The sequence below is a fragment of the Fistularia commersonii genome, chromosome 6 (genome assembly GCF_037954325.1).
Source record: "Fistularia commersonii isolate RoL2024-O1a breed Wild chromosome 6, RoL_Fcom_v1.0, whole genome shotgun sequence".
NCBI classification, from domain to species: domain Eukaryota; kingdom Metazoa; phylum Chordata; class Actinopteri; order Syngnathiformes; family Fistulariidae; genus Fistularia; species Fistularia commersonii.
Genome location: NC_141289.1, coordinates 1,293,813 through 1,305,000, shown reverse-complemented (window position 1 = coordinate 1,305,000; position 11,188 = coordinate 1,293,813).

Genomic DNA, 11,188 nt, shown 5'->3' with positions numbered 1-11,188 from the left:
TGGACTACATCTTCCAGCCAGAAAGAGCATGTGTTCATGAGCTTGGATGACAATCAAAAATATTGATCAAATGGCGTCTTGAAGGTGCAGGAACCTCGGACAGTTGATGTAGGCGACCTTCTGCCCCGACCAGGAGGGAGCAAGAGATAGTGAAGGACAGAGATAGAAAGCAAGAGTGGGTTGGGACGGACAGGAACCAATGATCTGATGCTAATAACAACAGTAGTGCTAATAGTTACATGCTAATAGCTGACATATAGCAATGATGGCAGGACTACCGCCCCTTGGGAACAAGTGAACGCCCAGGGACTCGGGAGAAGATACAAGGTAACCGGGAACAAGACTACATCATTTGCAAAAGTACGCATGAACAAGATGTTCCACCTTTTCGTTGGAGCATTAGCGACCTTTTCGCGCTACAGGTCATCGCGGAGGAGCGAGAGTTAAGCAGCTTATCAGGCGAGTTCTTCAAGGAGCTTTTTCAGAGGAACGTCACCAACCGTGTGGACGTGGCTGACTTACTCCTAAGGGCTTCGTTTTGTGTTTCGCATTTTTTTTCCGCGCACCACCCGTTTCAGTGGTTTGTTTGGATTTTTATGATGCTAACGCTAACGCTAACAGCAGTTGTATTGTTGTTTTAAACCGCGGCTTGAAAACGTGTCCCACATTTTAACGGTGACGTGAGCGTCGCTAAGGTTTCCGCTCAAAAAAAAAAGGAAAAAGTTTCCCACGCGGCCGCCGGTTGCTAACGTAGAATTAAACGTGGAAGACGTACGTTAGGATTTGTGACGCTAAAGTGTCACGAGCTTGTTATTACGCTCTTGTTACCTAAAAAAACTCGAATTTTATCCTGTTTTATCGTAGCTGACGAGGGACCGCTTAAGTCTTTTTCAATTATTTTTCCAATCGTCATTCATTCGTTCAAAAAAAGAATAAATTCTCATTTATTTATTATTTATTCATTTATTATTTATAAATTGTCACGCTTCATGAATTTTGCAAAAAAAAAAAATTGGAAAAATTTAATTTTTTTTTTTTTTAAATATCATTTTCTCAAAATGATATTTTTAGAATTAAAACATGATTTAATAATGGATTTCAGGAAAAAGGGGAGAAATTCTAAGTCCAGCAGATGCAAAAACATCTCAGAAATCAACAAAAAAAATCTGATTTAAATTTAATTTAAATTTAATTTAAAGGTTTTCGGTCCCCACGTCCCCGAAATAACCACTTCGACGTTTTCCCATCATTTAGCAAAAAAAATCTCCGTCCGCAAACGATGTGTTTGATTTTATATCCACGCTTGTAAATGAGTCGCCGGACCTCGTCGCTGTCGGATGATGCGTTACCATGGCAACCAGAGACATCGGAAAAACACCTCGGAAAAAAGCCGACGACGGAAACTCCTTAGTTCCTCTGAGCACTGTGTTTGTTCATACAATGTGAGCTATAGTCAGTGTGTGTGTGAGGGTGAGAGACTGTGTGTGTGTGTGTGTGTGTGTGTGTGTGTGTGTGTGTGTGTATACTGTACAGCTGTTTTCTGTATTATTGTATTAAACTCTTAAAACTCTTCCTCCCAGACTTATTTATGACGCTGCTCTTCTTAGAAGTAGATCAACATAATAAACATGAATAAATCTAAAATAAAATAATTCTAACGACAAATCTTGTTGCGGCGAATTTTCTCTCCAAATTTTGAAACGAATCTGCTTGAAATTTTAAAAACAAATATGTTTCAAATTATTTTCGAGTCCGCCGACACCCGGAAGACAATTGGCGATTTTTTTTTAAATTCTTTTTCTTTTTGAGTTTTGGAAAGTGAGTTGTTTACGTTCAATTTTGATTTTAATACACACATTAATATATGTATATATAGAAATATACATACCAACTGTATCTGTCCTCATACATATATATAGATACTTGCATTTATATACATGCAAACAAATATAGAGATATAATTAGATATACACACACGTAAATAAATAGACACAGACATGTATGTATATTTGTACTCATGCAAACATTTATATACATAAACATAAACAGATCTACATATATACACATAGACATTTATACATGTATATGATGGCATGTATACGGAGATATACACTTGTACATACATACATGTATATTCTTACATGCATATTTGTATACATATACGTAATTTTTACATCCATCTTTTTTATAAACATTTTTAATTACATATTTAGAAATATATATATACATCCATTCATATACACATGTAAATATGTATACATATACTGTATGTATACATATAAAGGTATACACACATATGCATAAAATATATATACATATATAAATGAAATGTTTTTAGATATATATACTCTATTATACATACGTATGAATATTCACATATATATATACATACATAAGTATATACATTTAATCTTACTTTTAACAAAATATATGACACAAAAATATATGTTCATATGTGTATATATACATTTTTAGACATACATACATACATTTGTATAATGTTTTTACACGGGTATATATACATTTATATACATATATATATACACACATACATTTAAATGAAAGCAAATATATAAAAGCATATATGTATAGACATTCATTTATATAGTTATTCATATACACATATGTGCATATATACATACATGCGAATATATACATATTTATAAACATGTATAAATGCATATATAAATATATGAAAATATATATGTCTATACACACACACACACATATATATATATACATAGATTCATACGTGTTTAGATGCATCGACATATTTACAAAAATTGTTTATTTAAAATACGTATATACTGACATATATATATATACATATATACATACATAATTTTATACAAACATACTCATAAACATAAACACATATAAACACACACAATCTTATATATAGTGTATATATATATGCATACATTTAGAAATATATTTTAAATTGCATATACACATATATATGAATATATATAAATGCATACTATTATATATGTATGCACACAAATATTGATAGATACATACAAATTTATATATATATATACATGCATAGATGCATATGTATATACATATACAGATTTATTCACACATAAATGTATATATACATACATTTATATAAATACACTTAAATGCACAGAAACATACATGCATATATATACACATTCATTTAAGCATATATACAGGCATGTATATATGTATATTTATACAAATTTATATTCATTCATACATACATAAACATACATAGAAACACATATATTAAGACTTATTTTCCATTACATGCATATTTATCAAAGTGTACAGATGTACATATTTACATGTTTTTATATTATACATTTTCATATATATTGATTATTTATATCATATGTAGAAATATATAGTTACAAATATAACATATATACATGTATATTCATAAATAGACATTCATATATAAAGATGAAAATACATACATATATAGACTCCTGTATATATATATATATAAACACATACATAAATATAAAAGCTTTCTTTCATTTAAGTATATGTGTATGTCAATACATATACATACATATTTACATGTATATACATGAATATATATAAGCATATATATGCATTTTAAAATTTATAGGCATATGTATACACATATAGAGTTATGTTTATATACACATAAATACATTTATATGTGCACATAATTGTGAACATATATAGATGTATGCATACATATATATAGACGTGTATATAGATTTATACTCACATATATACGCATAAATACATATTCATTTCCATATATATACTTACAAAGATATTAATACACTTACATACATAGTTATTTTAAACACATACATATTTATATTCATACATATACCTTTAAATTAAAAAAAAACACAAAATACTTTTTGCGTACTAACTATATGTCTTTACTATGATAGAGATTTTTCTGTATATATATATATATCCATATATATATGCAAACATATGTACACACATATGTAATAATTTTCAATATATGCATGGATGCATATATATACAAGTACAAATATATATACACATATTTTACATACATAAACATATATTTGTACATATGCATACACATGTAAAGATATATATGTATATAATGTGCACATATATGAAAACCTATGCACGTATAAATTTGTTGACTTCCGTTTTAGAAGTTTTTATATTTTCATATATACACATACAAATACATTTATATGGGCATATATTAACATTAACATAAGCATTTACATAGCCATGTATATATGTATATTTATACATATATAATATTCATTCATACATGCATAAACATACATAGAAACATAAACATGTAATTAAATGGCCTATATAAATCCATATAAATATATATATTTTTATATAAATACAATGTAGATATAAATATGCATAGAAATATACATGTTTTTAACATACAAACATATATAAATGTACACTTACAAACATAATGTCATATAATTTTTCATATAACTTATGTAAATTTGCATATATTTTGAAATATATGTACATATATCTTTATATAAGATACATAGACTTTACTTACAGACTGTATTTACATATAAATATATATTTATAAACAAATATAGGTATACATTTTAAACATACATATATGCATGTATACATATTATTATATAATAACATATGCATACAAACACCTGCATAATTCAAGTATATATTACATATATACATACAAATATGTATATATACATATATATATTGATTGACATATATATGTACATACTATTTTTTATATACATATGTATGTAAATGCTTTGCACATATATTTACACATACTTACATATATTAATGTGTATATACATATATAAACATAAAAGCACATATACATACGACTGGACATTGTTATGTATGGTAATGTATGTATAGATGTATATTTAAAACCAGATCTTTACATACATAAATGTGTATTTCTACATATTTATTGATTATTGAAACTTTATTTCTAGAAATACTTGTAGAAATATATAGTTACATATATACACATACAAATAGATATATATAAATACAAATAAAAATTAATATTTTTGGACTTTTACAAACATACATATATATATTTTTTCATAAACAGACATGCTTAAGTACATGTATATACATATAAAGATAAAAATACATAAAACATAAACAGACATAAACAGTTTATATATATAGATATATATAAACACTTTTATTCATTTATATATGTACGTTTCTGAATACATATAAATACATATGTACATGTTTGTATATGAATACAAATAGAATCATTTATATACATTTTTAAATTAATACATATATATACATAGATTTGTTTTTATATACACATACATACATTTATATATGCAAATATTTTTGTACATATATATATGTATACATAGATATCCGTGTATATATATATATATATATATATAAGCATTCATACATATATATACATATATATATATATATTGTCAAAGATATTAATACACTACTATACATACAGGTATTTTTTATATTTTAATATGAACATAAAAATATTTATATTTCAGACATATATAAATGCATACGTGCATGTATATATAGACATGCATAAATATATATTTGTATACAGACATACTTTTATATATATATATATTTGTATACAGACATACTTATATATATATATATATTTGTATACAGACATACTTATATATACATAGATATATACATTACTACATACACATATATAGACAAACATACATACAAAGATACATCAATATATAAGAGCTTATACCAAAAAATAACTAAAAAATAAAAACATATATATAAATTCACAAATGTAAATATACATAGACATCTTTATAGACATATGGACATATATATATATACATATATACAGACATACATATATATACATATACACATATAGATATATAAACATTAATAAATATTAACAAACATACACAAATAGACACATTAACCTTAATATATACACATTCATATGAACATAAATATATACATACATAAAAAAAATACACAAACATATATATACATATGTAAATTGTTGTAAGCATATATACTTTCATAGACATAAATATAAAGGCAATTGAATATACATAAATAAATGCAATTATACACATTTATACATTTGTAAATATATATACACATACCAATAAAATGATACACAAAAATACCTAAACATAAATGCATATATACATACATATATGTAAACATATGCATATAGACATATGTACCTACATATATATACATAAATATGTACATATACATACATAAACATATACATACTCATACATGACATTTATACAAACTTGTATGTAGACAAACATATTTACATACATATTTATAGACATTTATACAAACATATATCTATATTTATACATAAATATTTCCATACATGTATATAGATATACAATTACATTTACACATATATATATGTACAAATACACGTATATAAATATATACAAATGCATACATATATGCTTAGATATGTACATATATATACATACATATGCATGTGTACATACATATATATAGATATACAAATTTATATGAGTGTATATATATATACATATACACATTCATATGTATTCACATACAGGGATTTTTATAAACACTGACATACATAAACATTCACATTTTTAATAAAAACATATAGATTTAATTTCAATTTACACATTAATATATATTCGTAGAAAAGTACATACTAATTTATACTCATATAAATATATAGATTTTTTTTATATTTATTTATACGCATTTATATATATGCATACAAATATAAATATATGTATAAATACACATAATTTTTACATACACAAAAATAAATAACTGCATAAAAATTTATACTCATGCAAAAATTTAAATATATATATATATATACATACAAAGATATGCATATATACACATACATATTTATACAAAGATATACAAACATATATATATATGTATATATATATATCAATCATTTTTATATACATCTTTCCATAAACATTTCAATTACATATTGGAAAATAAATATATACATCCATTCGTTTATACATGTATTTACAAATATATATGTCTAACACACAGACATAAAGGTACTTACATATGAATACTAACATATAGACGTATATACATGTGTATATTTTTATATATATATACATACTCGATAATACATACTAATAAATATTCACATATATGTATACATGAGTATATTCATTAATTCTTACTTTTAACAACACATACATATATAGACAATAATATATGCTCATACATACATATAGATTTTTTGACATATACATACATTTGTGCAATATTTTTACACACATATATATATGAATACATGTATGTGCATACATACCTATGTATACATACATGCTATGTATATATAGATACACATATATGGAGGTATATATGTAAAAGCGCATTTGTATGAATATACATTTATATATGGTTATGCATATACACACATGTTCTTATATATATGGATACATATATATACATAGATTCATATATATTTACATGCATAAACATATTTACAAACTTGTGTATTTACACATATGTAAATGCTGACATAAATATATATACAAACATACATATTAATAAACATAAACACATACAAACCCACACAATTTTAAGCATAACTATATACATATTTACTATTATATATGTGTACACAGAAATATAGATGTATATATATACATATATGTATTTGTGTATCCACAGCAAATCAACTTTCTCCATCTAACACTATTCTATGTATCCTCCTTTCTCACATGTGTATTCATATATATATATATGTACATATATTTATATATGTATATATATAAACATAAATGTATATATATTCGTATCTATACACACTTGCATATATACACTTAAATGCATATAAATATACATGCACATTTATATATATATATGTATGCATTGACACATATATACATTCATAAAAGCATATATAGTCATGTATATATGATTATATATACATATTTTTATTCATTTATACATAAACATAGATAGAAACACATAATACTAATTTTCCATCTCCATATTTATATAAGTGTACATATGAACACATATATATACAAATATATAATGTAAATATGAAAATATGTATACATATGTTTTTAACATAAACATATATATGTACACAAACACATATACTTTTTTGCATATTAAAAAAATTGTATATAAGATACATAGACTTTATTTACAGCCTACATTTACACATATAAACATACATAAGTTTACATCTTTAGATATACATATAATGCATGTGTACATATACATATATAATTATATATGTATATACATACATACGTACAAGTGTATAATATTACATACATTATACATACAATATATGTATATTTAGATTGACATATATATGCATACAGATACTCACATACATATATATATGCTTTACACATCTATATATACATACGTACAATTATATATATATATATATAATTGGATATTCTTATATAGTCTTATTGCACGTATATTTACAACTCTTTATCCATATATATATATATATATACACATATTTACGCATAAATATGTATTTGTACATTATTGAATATTGATACTTCATTTATTAAGATTCATGTACAGACATATATAGTTACATATATACACATACAAGTACATATATGTCCATACAGATATACATTGTTATTGTTTGACTTTTACAAACATTTAAAAGGTCATCTATATACATAAATATATATTCATAAACAGACATTGATGTGTATGTGTTAAAACACACAAAGGTAAAAATACATACATATACACTCATATATATATACTTATATATATATGTATATACACACATTCATATATATTAACACTTTTATACATTTAACTATACATATCCCAACACATGTACATGTATATGCATAAATACATATACAAGCACATATATGTACATTATCATTTAGACATATGTATACATAGATTTATGTTTATATATACATACATACATTTATAAATGCACATAGCTGTGTACATATGTAGATGTATAAATACATAGACATATATGTACGCATACGTACATATACATCCTTGTATCTATACTTACTAACATACATACATGCATTTTATATACATACATATATAGATAAATATATAGATAAATATGAGAGAAGATGAGAACAACTTTATTTATCCCGAAGGAAATTGTTGTACCAGATTTTCAAGTAAAAAACATAACAGTAATAGATAATAGTTTAAAGGAGGGAAGAATAAGATTACAATGAAATATGAATTGTCTTAACTGTTAACTGTAACTACAAAGATTGAATATAAATATAAAATATAAATATATATACGTATATGTACATGCATATGTATATATACATATACATTTATATTTAGAAAAAACACAAAATACTTTTACAAACTATATTACATATCTATATATAGATATTTCTGTAAATATATATATATATATATACATATATCTATTCAAACATATACGAACACACATATATAAATACTTTTATATTTATTTGCATATACTAATAAACTTATATATTTGCATATATATTTACAAATACACATTTTACTTACGTGTATAAATATTTGTCAATGTATACATGTATACATATTTACATATATACTATTTAGTATGCAAATATGTACAAGTAAATATATATTTATATAAAAAATATATTTACATATGTATCAACATGTATAGATATACATGTTTACAAATACATATCTATATATGTGTATATATATATATATACACACAAGCATATGTGCATATACATTTGTAGAGCTTTTATATTTTAATATATCCTCACTTATATATTTATGGGGACATACATACATATATATATATATATACGCATATATATATATACATGCAGACAGATATATACCTATACACAAATACATATACATACAAACACACATTTACATTCATGTATTTATATACATACATTTTTATGTATAGATATAAAAGAGCTTACACATATAAGACCTAATATATATCATTTTTAGACATATATTATCTAAAGACATCTTTAAAGACAAATGGACATAGATGGTTATATACATATATATACCTATATATGTACAACATATAAAGTTGTAAACATATAGGCATATATACACACATATATATAGATATATATACAGAAATTCATCTGTAAATATACAGTCATACATATATATACATACATTCATATATATATATACATATATATGTGGAAATATATATACACATATTCTTTCATAAAGAAATGAATATAATCATACACATACCTGCACATAACAGCATATATTCATACATATTATATACATGTATGCAAACATATGTATATATAGACATATATGCATACAGTTTCAGACATTTATACAAACATATACAAATATGTACATTAATTTATATAAACAAATATATATGCATATATACAAACAAATACATACATATACAGATTAATATATGTACAAATAGACATATATTTACATATATATACATATGTATATGCATTCATACATGCTTACATATGTACATACATAAATATACACACATATGCATATATACATTCATACATACATATATAGAAATACATACACACATATAAAATCCATATGAGTATATATGTACATACATATATACATTCACATATATTCATACATATTCTAATATACACTTACATACATATAAATATCCATACATTCAGATTTTAATACAATGTAGATGTACATGTAGATTTATATGCTATACATATTTATACATACACACATATATACATTTATCTACATAAAGACACATACATACATATATGTATATGTGTAAATATATATGTATATTTTGTTAAATTTTATTTAAATCAGGGGTTGTTAGCTTCACTAAGTGATCGCGGTAATGAGCAGGGATGCTGCACAGCGTTTGTACATGTTAGCATCTATCTAATCGGGTAAACGGTTAAGTCAGGATAAGTAAAGGGTGAAACAACTGAGATTAACTGAATTTGGAGCGACTGAAATTCGCCTTTAACTCACAAAATCAACTTTTCCCCTAGTTGGAAACAGACCCCTAAATATGAATATCTTACATTTCGTTTAGCATAAACTAGCATGGTAATATTAGCTAGACTTTTTGCTACCATCTGTCTCTGCATTCCCAAAATAAACCTAACCATCACTTCTTCATCACCTCTTTTGCCTGCACCAACATGTCCATTAAAGTCTGCACCAATTTTATCTTGTAGATAAAAAATAATGACTTAAATAAGCCTTACTC